The following is a 14,864-nucleotide window of genomic DNA, read 5'->3' as shown; positions in this document are numbered from 1 at the left end:
ATCCCTCACAGCCTAGTTTGTATCTGTGTTAAATTCAATATGGCGTCTAACGTGACTAAGGTCAATAACAAGTTAATAAGTTAATAATAAGTTAATTTTTAATAGTTATAATGCTCCTTAGTTTGTCATATATGGAGGAATGCAAAAACATCAAGGGGGTGGAGGGGTGTTCCACATTTTTTATGCAACCTATTCAATAATAACAATAAAACATTTGTATTTTATGAAATTATAAAAAAATAAATAAACAAACCAATAATGAAATATATAATAGTAATAATACTATTGTACTGTGAAAAGTATAATCTTATCAGATCTACACAAATCACACTAATGATTCTGGACATTTTTTTATTTTTTTTTTTAAGTTGACAAGTTTGCACCCCTGTACAGTATGTGCGTAAAAACTCTATATCAAGACTTGATTTACCATAAGTATGTTTTAGAGAAATGGTACATTTAAAAAAATTTCATTAAAGATCAGTTCTGTTTTCTAACATTGCCCTTTGTTGTTCTCTTTCACGGGCATATGTGGTCATGAACACATGAAACCAGATTTCATTTCCTTTTCATACTTCACAGCTGTGGTAATTTGGTTTTACAAAATAGTCAAAAGTTCAATTCGATGTGCAACATCAAAACCCCATTCATTTGAATTACAGTAATGAGGAAATGCAATGACACAGGCCACAATGCATGTTTTTCTCTTTCGTTACAGCCACAAACTAAACACTGACACAGGAAGCTTTACAGACCCAATGACAAGAATTAACGTAGTTTTGTATAGCAAGAATTAGTCATTTTCAGAGCCTTATCATCACAATACTATATCAATGTATAATTTCAATTGAACAAACTACAGTATCAATATGTTCTCCTAAGTGGAGACAAATCTCCATGTGAGCAAGAACAAACACCACAACAAAACAACTGAAAGTCTCATTGTTAAGAAAGTGTTTCTGAATTGAATGAGTTCCTTTTAATGTGTACCTTTCTAAAATACAGTAAACTCAATTGTACAAACCTTTAACTAAATGAAATACTCAAAAATGAACCTCACCCTCATGTCGTTCCAAACCAAGACTTTTATTCATCTTCGGAACACAAATGAAGATCTTGTCACAATGAGAGAATTGTGTCCCCTCCATTGACAGCTACGCAACTACCACTTTGATGCTTCAAAAAGTTCATTAAGACTAAAGGGCCTTTCACACACTGAGCAGGATTAAGCGATGCGAATGTATGTCACGATGACGCTCTTGAATTGAAACAGTAGATCCATATGAAGCTACGCACACCATGTGATCAATCGCAGCACTTCAAAGACCAATTCTTTTTTTTTGACCAGTGTGTCCACGTTCTGCGTTCTGCATCACACACAAGAATGAACCTCATTGGTTCTTTTTTGGTTCATTTGGGTTTCAAAAGTCCTATTCGGACAGTAATACTGAAATGCCAGAAAGTATTTACAAGAACAATATTTCATCAATGCTCAAAGGAGAAAGAGAATAAAAGGAAATTATTTTCCTATTATTAAAATAAATATTAATTTATTCTTATTCCAAGCAAATTAAATTTTATTTACAGTAGCCAACTTAGAGAATCATGTGACTGGCCAGTGACACGTGTGCAGCGCATCCTTGGGTTTGTAGGATCACAAAACTCGCTCCTCCAGGCCGTCGGAATGCATGAGGTGCCCTGCAAATTTATTTTTACAGATGTCCATGTAACGGGTATAACTGAAGAGAATATTATTATTATTATTTAATTGGTTCCTGTAGTCTGTTATGGTGCAGTACCGAAAGACTCCAGCAGGGAGTGGGGCGAGTACAGAGAGTTAATTACAGATACAAGAGTTCCCTTCCCCCAGAGATCAAGGGAAACGCAACGAGTGTTCGTGTTTTTTTTTTTTTTTTTTTTTTTTTTTTAATATATCTACGTTCCCCTTTTCAGGTAAGCCCCTCAATATACTGATATTGATGTTAATATGAGTTTGACTATGTTATAATTGTGGAAAAAGAGATTTAGGCGCACATGGCGAACATGAAGTTTCCGAACCATCAGCACTGTATGTTAATATATGACGTTTTATTGGTATTTAACAGTTCGTATAATGAAAATATAGTGTTTTTACGCTGTTAAGATGAGTTGGCTGTAATATTATTATCTCTTAACACGGTTTTGTTCATATGTGACTCGTGAGTTTGTATCATACATGAGTGAGTGATAATGGGTCACGTGCTGAATCGTCCACGTTCAAATGAAGGCCAGCATGTTATCACCTCATTAAATGGATGATGTGTAAAGTGTTATTATTTTGTTGTGATAACTGAAATGTTATGAGATTGATATGCACTGAGTATAGAGTAGGCTATAATGTACAGTGTTGCATTCATTCTGATTTAGGCTATTATTCTGCATTTTCTTTATTTTATACAAGTTATTTTGTCACATACAGATGCAAGCTGTCTTGTTTATTGTGTGTGACAGGATGGATAAAGTGTTTTATGCCAACTGATGCTCATCTCTTTATTTGTTTTGTCGGTTAATACAATATGGGTCACTGTATATAGGGAATGCAATATTGTTACATGCAAGTTGTTATGCATTTCATGGTCATTTTGTGCAACATTGAATGGTTCTTTTATCCACACAGATAATACAGAGATCAAGGGAAACGCAACACGTGTTTGTGTTAGTATTTTAATATATCTATGTTCCCCTTTTCAGGGAGACAACATTTGGAGGCACCGTTAGGATGTTTGGAGTGAGGTTGGTGACCACACATCAACCATTTTTCAAAACCTACCCAGGTGTGGTAGACAGTGTTGGCTATGGAAGTTGTGGTAGTCCCGTCCGGCCCAAGGTGCATCCTGGGGTGCTTTATTCACTATAGAGGAAACAACAATGACCAGGCAAGGCAAAACACAAACCGATAGTCCAACCCACTACTCATCTCCCAAAATGGAGTCAGAGATTGAGAACTTGCAATTTGAGATGGATTGTTATTTCAGCTCACCATTGAACAGTTGATGCAAACAAATGACTTTTTTGAAAATATCAGGAGTTAACAGGGAAAAGATTGCACGAGAAAACGAAGCTCTCGTTTCATACATCAGTCAGCATGTTGGCGGATGGAGTCCGTCGATCCGTTCCAGTTGCTTCGTATACAGCAGTGCCGCGATCGTTTCCGTACCTAGTCTATTTTTGCTGTGCTGCAAATGCTGAATTAAAGCAACAGCGCATGGTTCGTGGTCAAACTGAACACAGATTGACCTGAAAATGTAGTAATCTCACCATAAATTTATTTAATTAAATACTACTTTTTTTCACAGTCATCTTAAGACCGGGGTAAAGCAGGGTTGCCGACTTTGGGACTTTGGCTGGAGTGAGACTCTGTAAAACATCAGTGCGCGCGCGTAACCCTAACCCTAATTTAAAAAATAAAAAATCAGTCCTTGTTTACTTAGTATAAACCCTGATTTATGAAAAAAAAAAGTTTTTTTCAAAATGTACAATTAATTGATTGATTGCACTATAAAAAAATAAAGACAGAGGTGATTAAATAACAAACACAACAACATCAAACCAATAAAAAATGTCAAAACAAAAGGGACACATAATAGTTACTCCACCTCCCCAGAAAACCACAACACAAGTTTCCAACTTTCACACATTAGGCCTGTTGTAGCCTATGCCACAGTGGCAGAGTTCGCCTGCTTCACCACCTCTGCAGGAGGCTCGTATCTGAAGCAGGGTTCAATCCGTTCATGAACGTTCATTGCGTCTGTCACGTGACAAATGAACGAAAGACTCGGAAAGTAATTATTTATGTTCCCTGTATATTATTTTTGACTGCATTTGAATGATTTATTAATTCAGAATATGATAAAGACTGCGTAGGTGGATGTGTCCGGGGAATTTGGCTGTTAAAAGTATAACATTTAAAGACCCTTAAATGAACGAAATGACTCGAAAAAAGATTCGTTAATTTTAATGAACGAGATCGAACAAACGAGTGAGTAAAATGATCCGAACTTCCCATCACTCACAGGGTGCCATCAAGTGACAGTCTGTTCCTGGTGTCAGTCTTGTTTAGGCCAATAACTGAAAAGGTTCGCTCTGTGGCAGGCTCAACACAATCTGGGTAACCTTTCAATCATTTGTTTGATCATCACACAAAATGGGGGAAAAAGTTTTTGCACTTTAAAAAAAGCAAAAATGTTTTTCACAATTTTAATCACATTTCCTGCATTTACATACATTTAGGGACTATAGTGATACAAAATCCAAGAAATAATTAAGTTGATTATGATAAATTCTGCCAAAAGGAATATAGTAGGCTACTAAACTATAAGAAAAATATGTCTTACTTTCTTTATTGTTTAAAAGGGGCCAATTGCCAAGACTTGAGAGAATCATTTTATAAAGTCAAAAATGTTCACCACTAATGTTTTGTGTGCAAATAAAATTTAAATAATGTGAGATTCAATTTCCATTGTAATATAGAAACAACATAAAGACAGTATATTTTAAACAATTGTTTAATGCCATTTTTTTTAAGAATGAAGTATTAGTAGGGAGGTTAAGTGACTTTTGACTTCAAGTCATGATGCAAAGGTCCCCTTTGGTATGGAAGTACCTTAGGGCCATAGAAATAAATTTATCCTAAGACACACGTGAGATCACATTTTGTATCTTATATACGCACATTTTTTAAAAATGGCCGCCGACCATACTTGAGAGGCCCATATCTTTGCTTCTGTTATAGCTATAATGACAAATTTGGTATCAACGTGTACATTTTTGGGGTCAAGGAGTCCAATAAAATAGGTACCAAGACTAAAAAACAATAATGTTGTCCTTACCATGACAATTGGAGGTGAAGTATGCAATTTTTTATTAAAAAACACATGCCAAACACACAGTGTTTCGGCGCCAGAGGTTTTTTCCTAAAATGCTCGATTTTGACATCTTAATTTCAAAAGGCTATATCTTAAAAGTGATAAAAGATAGAGACTTTCTGTAAATTAGAGAAATATTAAGGATGACCCAAAGTTTATGTAGGGATTACATTTTCCCATCTAATTTGCATATTATGACGTCATTATGGTGGCGGCCATCTTGGATTATAGAATTTTCATGAAAAGTCACGTTTAAATGATAAAATGATCAAATGCAGCACTTCTTTCCCCCCAAAATGTCCCTCACCTTCTGTATGCTATATTGCACAATACTGAATGCTCAGGTAAATAGTAAGTAGTAAACAAACTGTGTAAATCATTACTAATAAATGGTAGAAACAAACCGAATGCAAGTAGCGGTTGGCCTTTTGCTGTAGAGATTTTCTATTTACTACATATAGTAAATCATCCTCATTGGCCAAGTACTCAAAAGCCGGCATTCCCATCAGCTTGTGATAGACTATGCATAATAGCCCCTCTGCCCCGTGTCACACCGTCTCTGCTCCTGCTGCGAGCAGCGCGGCCAAATCTGCCTCGCGCGCACGCCGAGTGTGCACAGCTCGGACTACTGTCATTGTCATTGCGACTCCCCACCCTGCCTCCATGTTGCCCCCTAACTGTCCTATGAATACTTTGACCTCGTCTAACATACCCAGTGGCATTAGACAAACAAAGTCTCCACCACAATACTGTCGCCGCGATTGTGGAGAGGCACACACGGTAAAAATATCCCGCCTCGTTCCCCACAACACTAACACGCCTGCTAACTTCGCGATGAACACTCCGACCCCGAGAAACATTGTTCCCACCACTGACATTGGGTAAAGGACCATCTAAATTGGGCAAAGGATTCACCGTTTGTGCTTGGTGTAGGGCTATACTTTCACTTTCAGAATCAGGCAGATATTCCCCTTCAGAATCAGGGTCCACGAATAGAAGACCCAACACTTCATTGCGGGTAAGCTTTATTGATGCCATTAGATAATAATAATAATAATAATAATAATCTAATGCAAATACTCGCTGACGTTGACAATATTGCTCTGATAAAATGTCTCACTCGCACACTAGCTCCGCTTTTGTTCGCACTGATTCAATGCACTCTAGCTCGAAGATTTTGTATAGAAGCATGACGTTTTCGCTGACGTTGACAATATTGCTCTGATAAAATGTCTCACTCGCACACTAGCTCCGCTTTTGTTCGCACTGATTCAATGCACTCTAGCTCGAAGATTTTGTATAGAAGCATGACGTTTTTTTGAGTCGGGATGAAGTATGACATGTCTGCCATCTAATGGAGGGTAGGTTGAACGAAATTTGACACCCTATTTGACAAAATCGGCCGTTTTATTCAGTGGACTGCCTGAGGTGGGACCACGACACCAATCTGCTCCTAGTGACTGATCACTGAATTCGCTATATCTATGCTAAATGTTTTCAAGTAGTCATATGACACACATTCCTCTTTTATGCATGGCCTCCACCAGATATCTACTACCACTTTGCTGGTGTAGTTTCATTGCCAGATATAGCGAAGCTGGTGTTTCCCTCTCTCTTATGTGACGAGGAACACTGCCATGTTTCTTGGATCTGCATCTTACAGAGTTGAAAATTATTTGCTGCCCAATGGATGTTGCAGCCTGGAACTTCTCAGGTCCAGGAGGTGGCTGATCAATACCTGATCCATCAAGAAGCATGTGTAAGAATGATCTCAGCATGGGAGGGATAGAATCAGCTTCACAGGAAGTTGAGAAGGCACCTGTAAAAGCATGCTTCATGGGGAGATACTCTTGCCGGAGGATTTTGGCTGCTTTGAAGATGATGGAGACATCGGTAGAAGTGTTGTTTTTCATGTTAGCAACAGCTTTGCTCAGGTCATCATCAAATACAACGGACCAGACACGATTTATTTGTACTGATCTGATGTCAGGAATCAGGCGTTCAATATCCTTCCGAAGGCGTGTGGTGTTGCATTTGATGTTTGGAAATCCAAGATCAGCAATGCGCTCGTCATAGAGGGCTGTCAAGTCAGACATTGCCAGTGATTCCCCTGAGCAACGATAGTCCTCGATGTATTCGAGCAACTCATTGAGAACATGTGCTCTGATGACCTGAGTTGCATTACTTTCAGTTGAGTCACATCCAACAGTTTCTGCTTTTCTATAGAGCCTAGTCAGGCATGCACGATGATAAACAGCATTAATAGCAACCATGTCACCAGCAGCTAGTTCAGCCAATAGATGCCTGTCACCCACCACCTGAGCACATTCTTTCACTTTTCTATCCAAGCCAAGGGTGGCAGCCCTCCTTAGTTCCTTTTTTTTGCCCACTTTACCACAGAAGAGACACAGTTTATCAAATGGTTCACATGATGATGTTGAGGGTCTGGGTAAAGCGAGTGTGGTGGACTTGTCACTCATGCGCCATGTTTTTACTGGACTCACAGACTCTTCATGCTTTTTTCTTTTTCTTGCTCTCTCAACTTTTTGTTTATCAATCGCATTTCTGCAGCTTTTGTGCCACACCATAGGATTTTGAATCATCAGCTGAAATACATCCTGACTACCACCACTAATGTCCACTATAAACTCAGGCAGATCCCCTAATGCCTTCAGCTTCTGGATGTTATCTAAAGCTTCTTTGTAACATGATTGCAATCTTTCAGGATTGTTTCTCAGTTTTAATGATGAAGAGGGATCTATCCATCCATCCATCTTCTTCCGCTTATCCGGGGCCGGGTCGCGGGGGCAGCAGTCTAAGCAGAGATGCCCAGACTTCCCTCTCCCTAGACACTTCCTCCAGCTCTTCCGGGGGGACACCGAGGCGTTCCCAGGCCAGCCGGGAGACATAGTGTCTCCATAGTCTGTCCTAGGTCTTCCCGGGAAGGCGTCCAGGAGGCATCCAGAACTGACCGCAAATTACTGCAAAAGCTGCACCGATCCGTCTGTCAATCTCCCGTTCCATCCTTCCCTCACTCGTGAACAAAACCCCAAGATACTTAAACTCCTCCACTTGAGGCAGGAACTCTCCACCAACCTGAAGTGGGCAAGCCACCCTTTCCCGGCCTCGGATTTGGAGGTGTTGATTCTCATCCCAGCCGCTTCACACTCGGCTGCAAACCGTCCCAATGCATGCTGAAGGTCCTGGTTTGATGAGGCCAACACGACAACATCATCTGCAAAGAGCAGAGACGAAATCGTGTTGTCACCAAACCTGACACCCTCCGGCCCCTGGCTGCGCCTAGAAATTCTGTCCATAAAAATTATGAACAGAACCGGCGACAAAGGGCAGCCCTGCCGGAGTCCAACATGCACTGGGAGTCCCGCAAGCCAACCAGGCCCGATAGGACTCCTTCTTCAGCTTGACGGCATCCCTTACTTCCGGTGTCCACCACCGGGTTCGGGGATTGCCGCCTCGACAGGCACCGGAGACCTTACGGCCACAGTTCCGAGCAGCCGCTTCGACAATGGAGGTGGAGAACATGGTCCACTCGGACTCAATATCTCCAGCCTCCCTCGGGATCCGGTCGAAGCTCCACCGGAGGTGGGAGTTGAAGATCTCTCTGACAGGAGACTCGGTCAAACGTTCCCAGCAGACCCTCACAGTACGCTTGGGTCTGCCGAGTCTGTCCAGCTTCCTCCCCCGCCATCGGATCCAACTCACCACCAGGTGGTGATCAGTTGACAGCTCCACCCCTCTCTTTACCCAAGTGTCCAAGACATACGGCCGCAGGTCAGATGAAACGACCACAAAGTCGATCATCGACCTACGGCCTGGGGTGTCCTGGTGCCACGTGCACTGATGGACACCCTTATGCTTGAACATGGTGTTCGTTATGGACAAGCTGTAACTAGCACAGAAGTCCAATAACTGAACACCGCTCGGGTTCAGATCAGGGGGGCCGTTCCTCCCAATCACGCCCCTCCAGGTGTCACTGCCACTGCCTACGTGGGCATTGAAGTCCCCCAGTAGAACGACGGAGTCCCCAGTTGGAGCACTTTCCAGCACCCCTCCCAGAGACCCCAAGAAGGCCGGGTACTCTGCACTGCCGTTTGGCCCGTAGGCACACACGACAGTGAGAGACCTATCCCCGACCCGAAGGCGCAGGGAAACGACCCTTTCGTTCACCGGGGTGAACTCCAACACATGGCGGCTGAGCTGGGGGGCTATAAGCAAACCCAGACCAGCCCGCCACCTCTCACCATGGGCAACTCCAGAGTGGTGAAGAGTCCATCCTCTCTCGAGGAGTGCGGTTCCAGAGCCCAAGCCGTGCGTAGAGGTGATCCCCACTATCTCTAGTCGGAACCTCACGCACAATCTCAGGCTCCTTCCCCGCCAGCGAGGTGACGTTCCACGTCCCTAGAGCTAGCTTCCGTGTCCAGAGATCGGGTTGTCGAGGCCCCCACCTTCGACTGCCGCCCGATCCTCTCAGCACTGACCTCTTACGGTCCCTCCTGCAGGTGGTGAGCCCACGGGAAGGCAGCCCCACGTCGCTCCTTCGGTTTGAGCCCGGCCGGACCCCGTGGGGGGAGGCCCGGCCACCAGGCGTTCGCATACGAGCCCCAACCCCGGGCCTGGCTCCAGGGTGGGGCCCCGGCTGCGCCATACCGTGCGACGTCACGGTCCTCGGTTTAAGAGGGATCTAATGTTTTTTCAATCTTTAGGGCGGACTGACATAGGAAGCATAAACTCCAGTCACGGCATTCCATTATGGCTAATTTGAAAAAAGAAATGAAGTTGCTTTAACATCATAAGAGAGATAATATGAGCATTAACAAGCATTCGCAAAAGTAAAAAAATATCAAATAATGAAGCTAACTAACTAGCTAGCAACATGTAGGCTATGTGCTTGATTCAATAAAAATGACGCTAACTAGTCACTAGCTAGTTATGATGAAGCTAACTAGTTACTAGCGACCTAGTTATAATGAAGCTAACTAGTTACTAGCTAGCTAGTTACTAGTTATCTAACATTAAAAGCATTTTTCTATTTAATGAGGAAGTCATACGAACCTCAAAGTGTTAACCTGTCACCTCTGACCTTCAACAGCTGTCACAGCTCCTGGTGCAGATGGGATGTGTTGTTGCAGGAACTGATTTGCTATAGGCTACTCCTGACTGGTCGAAATCTCATGCTACTTAGGACAAATGTAATGTACAGAAGTAGCTGCACTGCTTAAATACAAAATTTAAGTTTTTGAAGGAAAAGATAAGTAAAGTCACTCTGATGACACAATTTTTATTTGAAATGTGCATTTTACCCCCAATTGTCATGGTATGGGGAAAATTTTTGTTTTTTTAAACTTGAAACCAATTTTATTGGATTCCTTGACCCCAAAAATGTACACTTTGACACCAAATTTGTCATTATAGTGATAACAGAAGCAAAGATATGGGCTCTAGAGTATTTTCGGCGCATTGGCGGCCATTTTTTAAAAAACCTGTTTATTTCTGATACAAAGTGTGATCTCACTTGTGTCTTAGGATAAATTTATTTGTATGACCCTAAGGTACTTCCATACCAAAGACGACCTTTGCATCATGACTTGAAGTCAAAGGCCTATTTTTTGGGCTTAACCTCCCTACTATATCACTGTAGCTACTGATGTCTCCATTGAAATGATTTTTTTCCTTTTGAAAATTATAACAACTTTTAATATAAGTGAACTTAAAACTTTCCTCACATAAACCCAAAAATAAATGTAATATTTACATGTGCCCTTCCTGTCTAACAGGTATGAAATATACAGAAATTGAATTAGGTTATCAAACAGTCCGCACTGCATACATTATGAATTAAATTAGATTAATCCTTATTAAAGCTGCAAGCATTCTTTAGTCAAGAGCAGTGAGTGATTTTCTCTGTTCCCTTTGTTCTTTGGTTAACTTTACTGACTACAGAATTAGTGGCTGCTGTCACTTTAAAATCTGCCGCTGCTGACAGGCTCTCACGCATCTCATTTTCTCATTTACTCTTGTTCATTTAAGACTTTATGTAACTAATTTTAAATTACTTATTGTTATGAGGATACTCGACAAAACTGACATTTTGGCATGTGTTATTGTTCGTTCCAGCGCGAAAGAGAACTACAATTTACCTCAACAAGGCGACATAATGAACAGCACTCGTCTCATTCGTGGAGGTGGAAAAAGAAGTTCTTTGTGACATGCAAGATTTATTGTATTAAAATTTAAATGCAAAAGAAAAGGCATATGAGTCGGCTGTTTTTGTCAATTTTAAGTTTTAATCTAAAATGTTTGCGATTTTAATATAAGTACATGATTAAATATTTGACCACTTGCCTGAGCAACTTAATAGAAGTAATGCATGGAGAAATAGGCCTACGTTGTTTAAATTGGGTTTAAATGTGCATACGTCCATTAAAGAGGGTATATGTGCAAAGAGAATTGCAATGCTGACAAAACAATAAAAGTTGCTGCATAACTTCTGGATTTGAAATAAAAATAAAAATAAATAGTGAAGTATGTGAGTAGTGTTTTTGTGGTACAGCCGCGGATCAGTTACGCACTGCAAACGCAGCATATGTGAAAGCACTATAATCAGGGCCATTGTACCTGTGCTGCGTTCCAGTCCACTTTTAGACATGCACTTGTGAACTTCCCTAAGCACTTCCCCTAGGGGGAATCCCCGCCACCATTTTGAAGTGCGTTCCACTTCGTGAAGTGAACGAGGGAAGTTTATATGGACAGACCCTCGTTCCCTCGATTTTAACCGAGGGAGCGAGTCTACTTCATATGTACACTTCAGGCACCTATATGTCCCACAATGCAGTACGATTGTGACGTCACCACATAACTCGTCTAATCACCACCAACAAACAACTCTATGATATATTAATTCTATTTTTTTTAATTGAAAACAACCTACACACCTATATACATTTGGATGCTGCATTAAACAAATTCTTAAAGGGAAAACAAATGTAAATCAACTACACAGCTGATTCCAAGTGATCAAGGGCTTAGGACGTTCCAATTCAGCCCATTGCAGTTTCCGCCAGTAGTGGGCACTCGCAATGACGTACATCCGAGTGAACGAGACGGAGGGAAGTTAGCAAGTGAAGGGCATGACAATTTTGGCCTGGAACGCAGCACTGGTCTGCAACTGCTGAGCTACCTTGAAGGTAAAAGTGATATCTGCCTACACTTCGGAGGATTCTCTGTTAACACTATCAGGAACAGAGTGCAAAAGAGCTTTATAAACAGCATGAGAAACCAATTATAGCTGCAAAACAGCAACAAACCGAGTAACAATCAATGTCCTGCACGCTTTTGGGACACTGATTTATGCTCACTGCCATTCTACCCTCTATATCTGTGGTCTGCTCTTACTGTGAGCTCTGATAAAAATGGAGATAAGGGTGACCCCTTGTGGTTGTAGTTAGTAATTGTTTCACTTTTGCAGCCTTTTTTTTTAAATGCCTTTATTCATGCCAAACCAGCTTACATGAAATTGTACATGAAAATTTGCTTACATGAAAAACAATTTGATTATTCCAAATATAACAACGGTGAGGTAAAAAGTTGTGTTAAAATGGTAAATCAGTAACCATGATAGTAAGGCTTCTTGGTGAAATTTTGCTAATTTAATGTCATTAATTTACTGGTTGAGCAAGGGCACTGTAACAAAAATTCAATACTTCCAATTTAAATAATTAAATAAAACTGTAATATATATTCCACACAAGAGTCTGTTTGTTAACTGAAACATGGTAGAATATGGTAAAAACAAAAACTCCAAGACCTCCATCATTAATATTATTTCTTAGGACCTCCTTTTTGATTTTGTGTGGTTTATTTTTCCATATGATGTAGCGTAACGAAAATGAGAACGTAACATTCTCATTTTCCACTAGATATTTTCCTCTACATCTCATCAGCAATTTCGATTTTGGCACGCTCTGCAGCAGCTGACCACTAAGGAGCGAATGCACAGATGGACGCGTTCAGCGCTTTGCATATCACAACTATTCAGTGTTTTTAACGACATAATGTTTATTTTGAGGTTCAGACATTTAAATACATAAACTTTATAGATGGGTTGATTTATAGTTTGTAAAATACATAATGGTGTCTATGGAATAGACAATTATATGGAATAATCAGCAATAACAATCCATTCACATATATTTGCAGACGTGTTTTATTTATATCGACACAAGTCGACTTACGACTTCTGAAAGAAGAATGTCATACACCTAGGATGGCTCGAGAGTGAGTAAATCATGTGCTAATTTTCATTTTTGGGTGAAATATCCCTTTAAGAATGTTCCTATCTTTTTTCTTAAGATTGTTCTTAAGACAGAACTTAAGAAATTTTAATTCTTGAAAAGAATGTTCTTAAAAATCATCTTAAATAACTTCTTAAAGTTAAGGGTAACTGCCAACTAGTCGTAGATCCCCATAAGGTATGATTCTTAATGAAATTATTGTTTTTTTTCAAATATTAAACCTTACAAAATGATAAAACTTGTAACATATAAAACTGTGTAACTACTGAAATATTTTACTTATATAAACTAACATCCTATTTGATCTAGCATAATTAGATGTTTGTGTTCCAGATGGAAATACTGTGCGTTGCCAATAGGGAGAGAGAGCCAGGAAGGCCTCTTAGAAATCGAGAAGATTCTCTCCCCCTTCCTGATCATGCACTGCTTAGACTTTATAGGCTGCCAAGAATCTCAGTAATGTATCTGGCACATATTCTGAGTGATAATTTGCTGCGGAAAACAAAAAAGGTCCTCTCCCCTTCCCATGATACTTCAGATAATGATTGTGCTATGTTTCTTTGCTTCCAGATTATTCCAAGCAGTTTTAAGTAAAACTGTGGGAATTAGTCAGTCCATTGTGTGCAGAATTGTTTTCAGCGTGTTAAGGGCTCTCAGCAGAATTGTAAAGAACTTCAAGTTTCCATCAATAGTGGCAAACTTAAGCTAAATGGCCTGAGCGTACCCATGATTCTTTCATGGGTGGCTATTAATATAATTAATATAATATATTTTTTATAATATTATTTATTTAAAACCCCTTACCAGAAAGCCCCCATTTTGGCTAGTGGGGCATACATGACATACCCAAAATAAAAAGATTGCTGCTCTTAAGTCATTCTGAATAGACCCATAACCAACATATATTTCGAAAGCCAAACCTTGAGAGTTTACAGTTCAAGACTAATTAATCAGACTGTTATTAATATTGAGAAAGAAAAATGTATAAAAATATAATGTGAATGTATTTTAACTACTTATATCCATAACTAATGTGAAGTCACAAGTGTGGTCATTCTTCATTTCAAATCTGAGGATGATATCTCTAAAATTGTGTTTTACGAAGCCTATTGTAAGATTATGTCAGGGGAGTTTTTAGAGAAGGCTGATAAGATGCTAAAATATTTTATTGCCCTATAAACACCCATTTGCAATCTATGACCAATGTCTGGTGAGGAGAACTGGTCTATTCATGCTTTATTGTCAATCGACGAACCTTTCACACCTCTGCCTGTATGAGACTAAAGGCGTTTTCACACCTGAAAGTCCGCACCAAGGTCAGAACCAAAGGTCATGTTTTGATACAATGTATACATTTGGTTAGTTTTGGTTTGGTTTCTCATTGCAATTATGCGAGCGCACTATAAAGAACTTTACATTACGTACTTGCGTCCTGTCGTCATCATCTATGGGCTGCATCTTGACATTGATTGGTTTGTAAACGGACGTGCGTCTGACGTCAGCGTGTTGTCAAGTCAGCGGGTAACTTTGACCATAAAGAATTAACAGACGCATATCGTGGCCACTATACTTTTATTTATTTATGGCATTACTCCCTCTCCCTGCAGCACCAACTATAGGCTACTCGAGGCTAGTTCAAATTCGCCAA

This window comes from Scardinius erythrophthalmus (genome assembly GCF_964197995.2).
Source record: "Scardinius erythrophthalmus genome assembly, chromosome: 7".
Classification (NCBI taxonomy): Eukaryota; Metazoa; Chordata; class Actinopteri; order Cypriniformes; family Leuciscidae; genus Scardinius; species Scardinius erythrophthalmus.
This window is presented reverse-complemented; position numbering follows the sequence as displayed.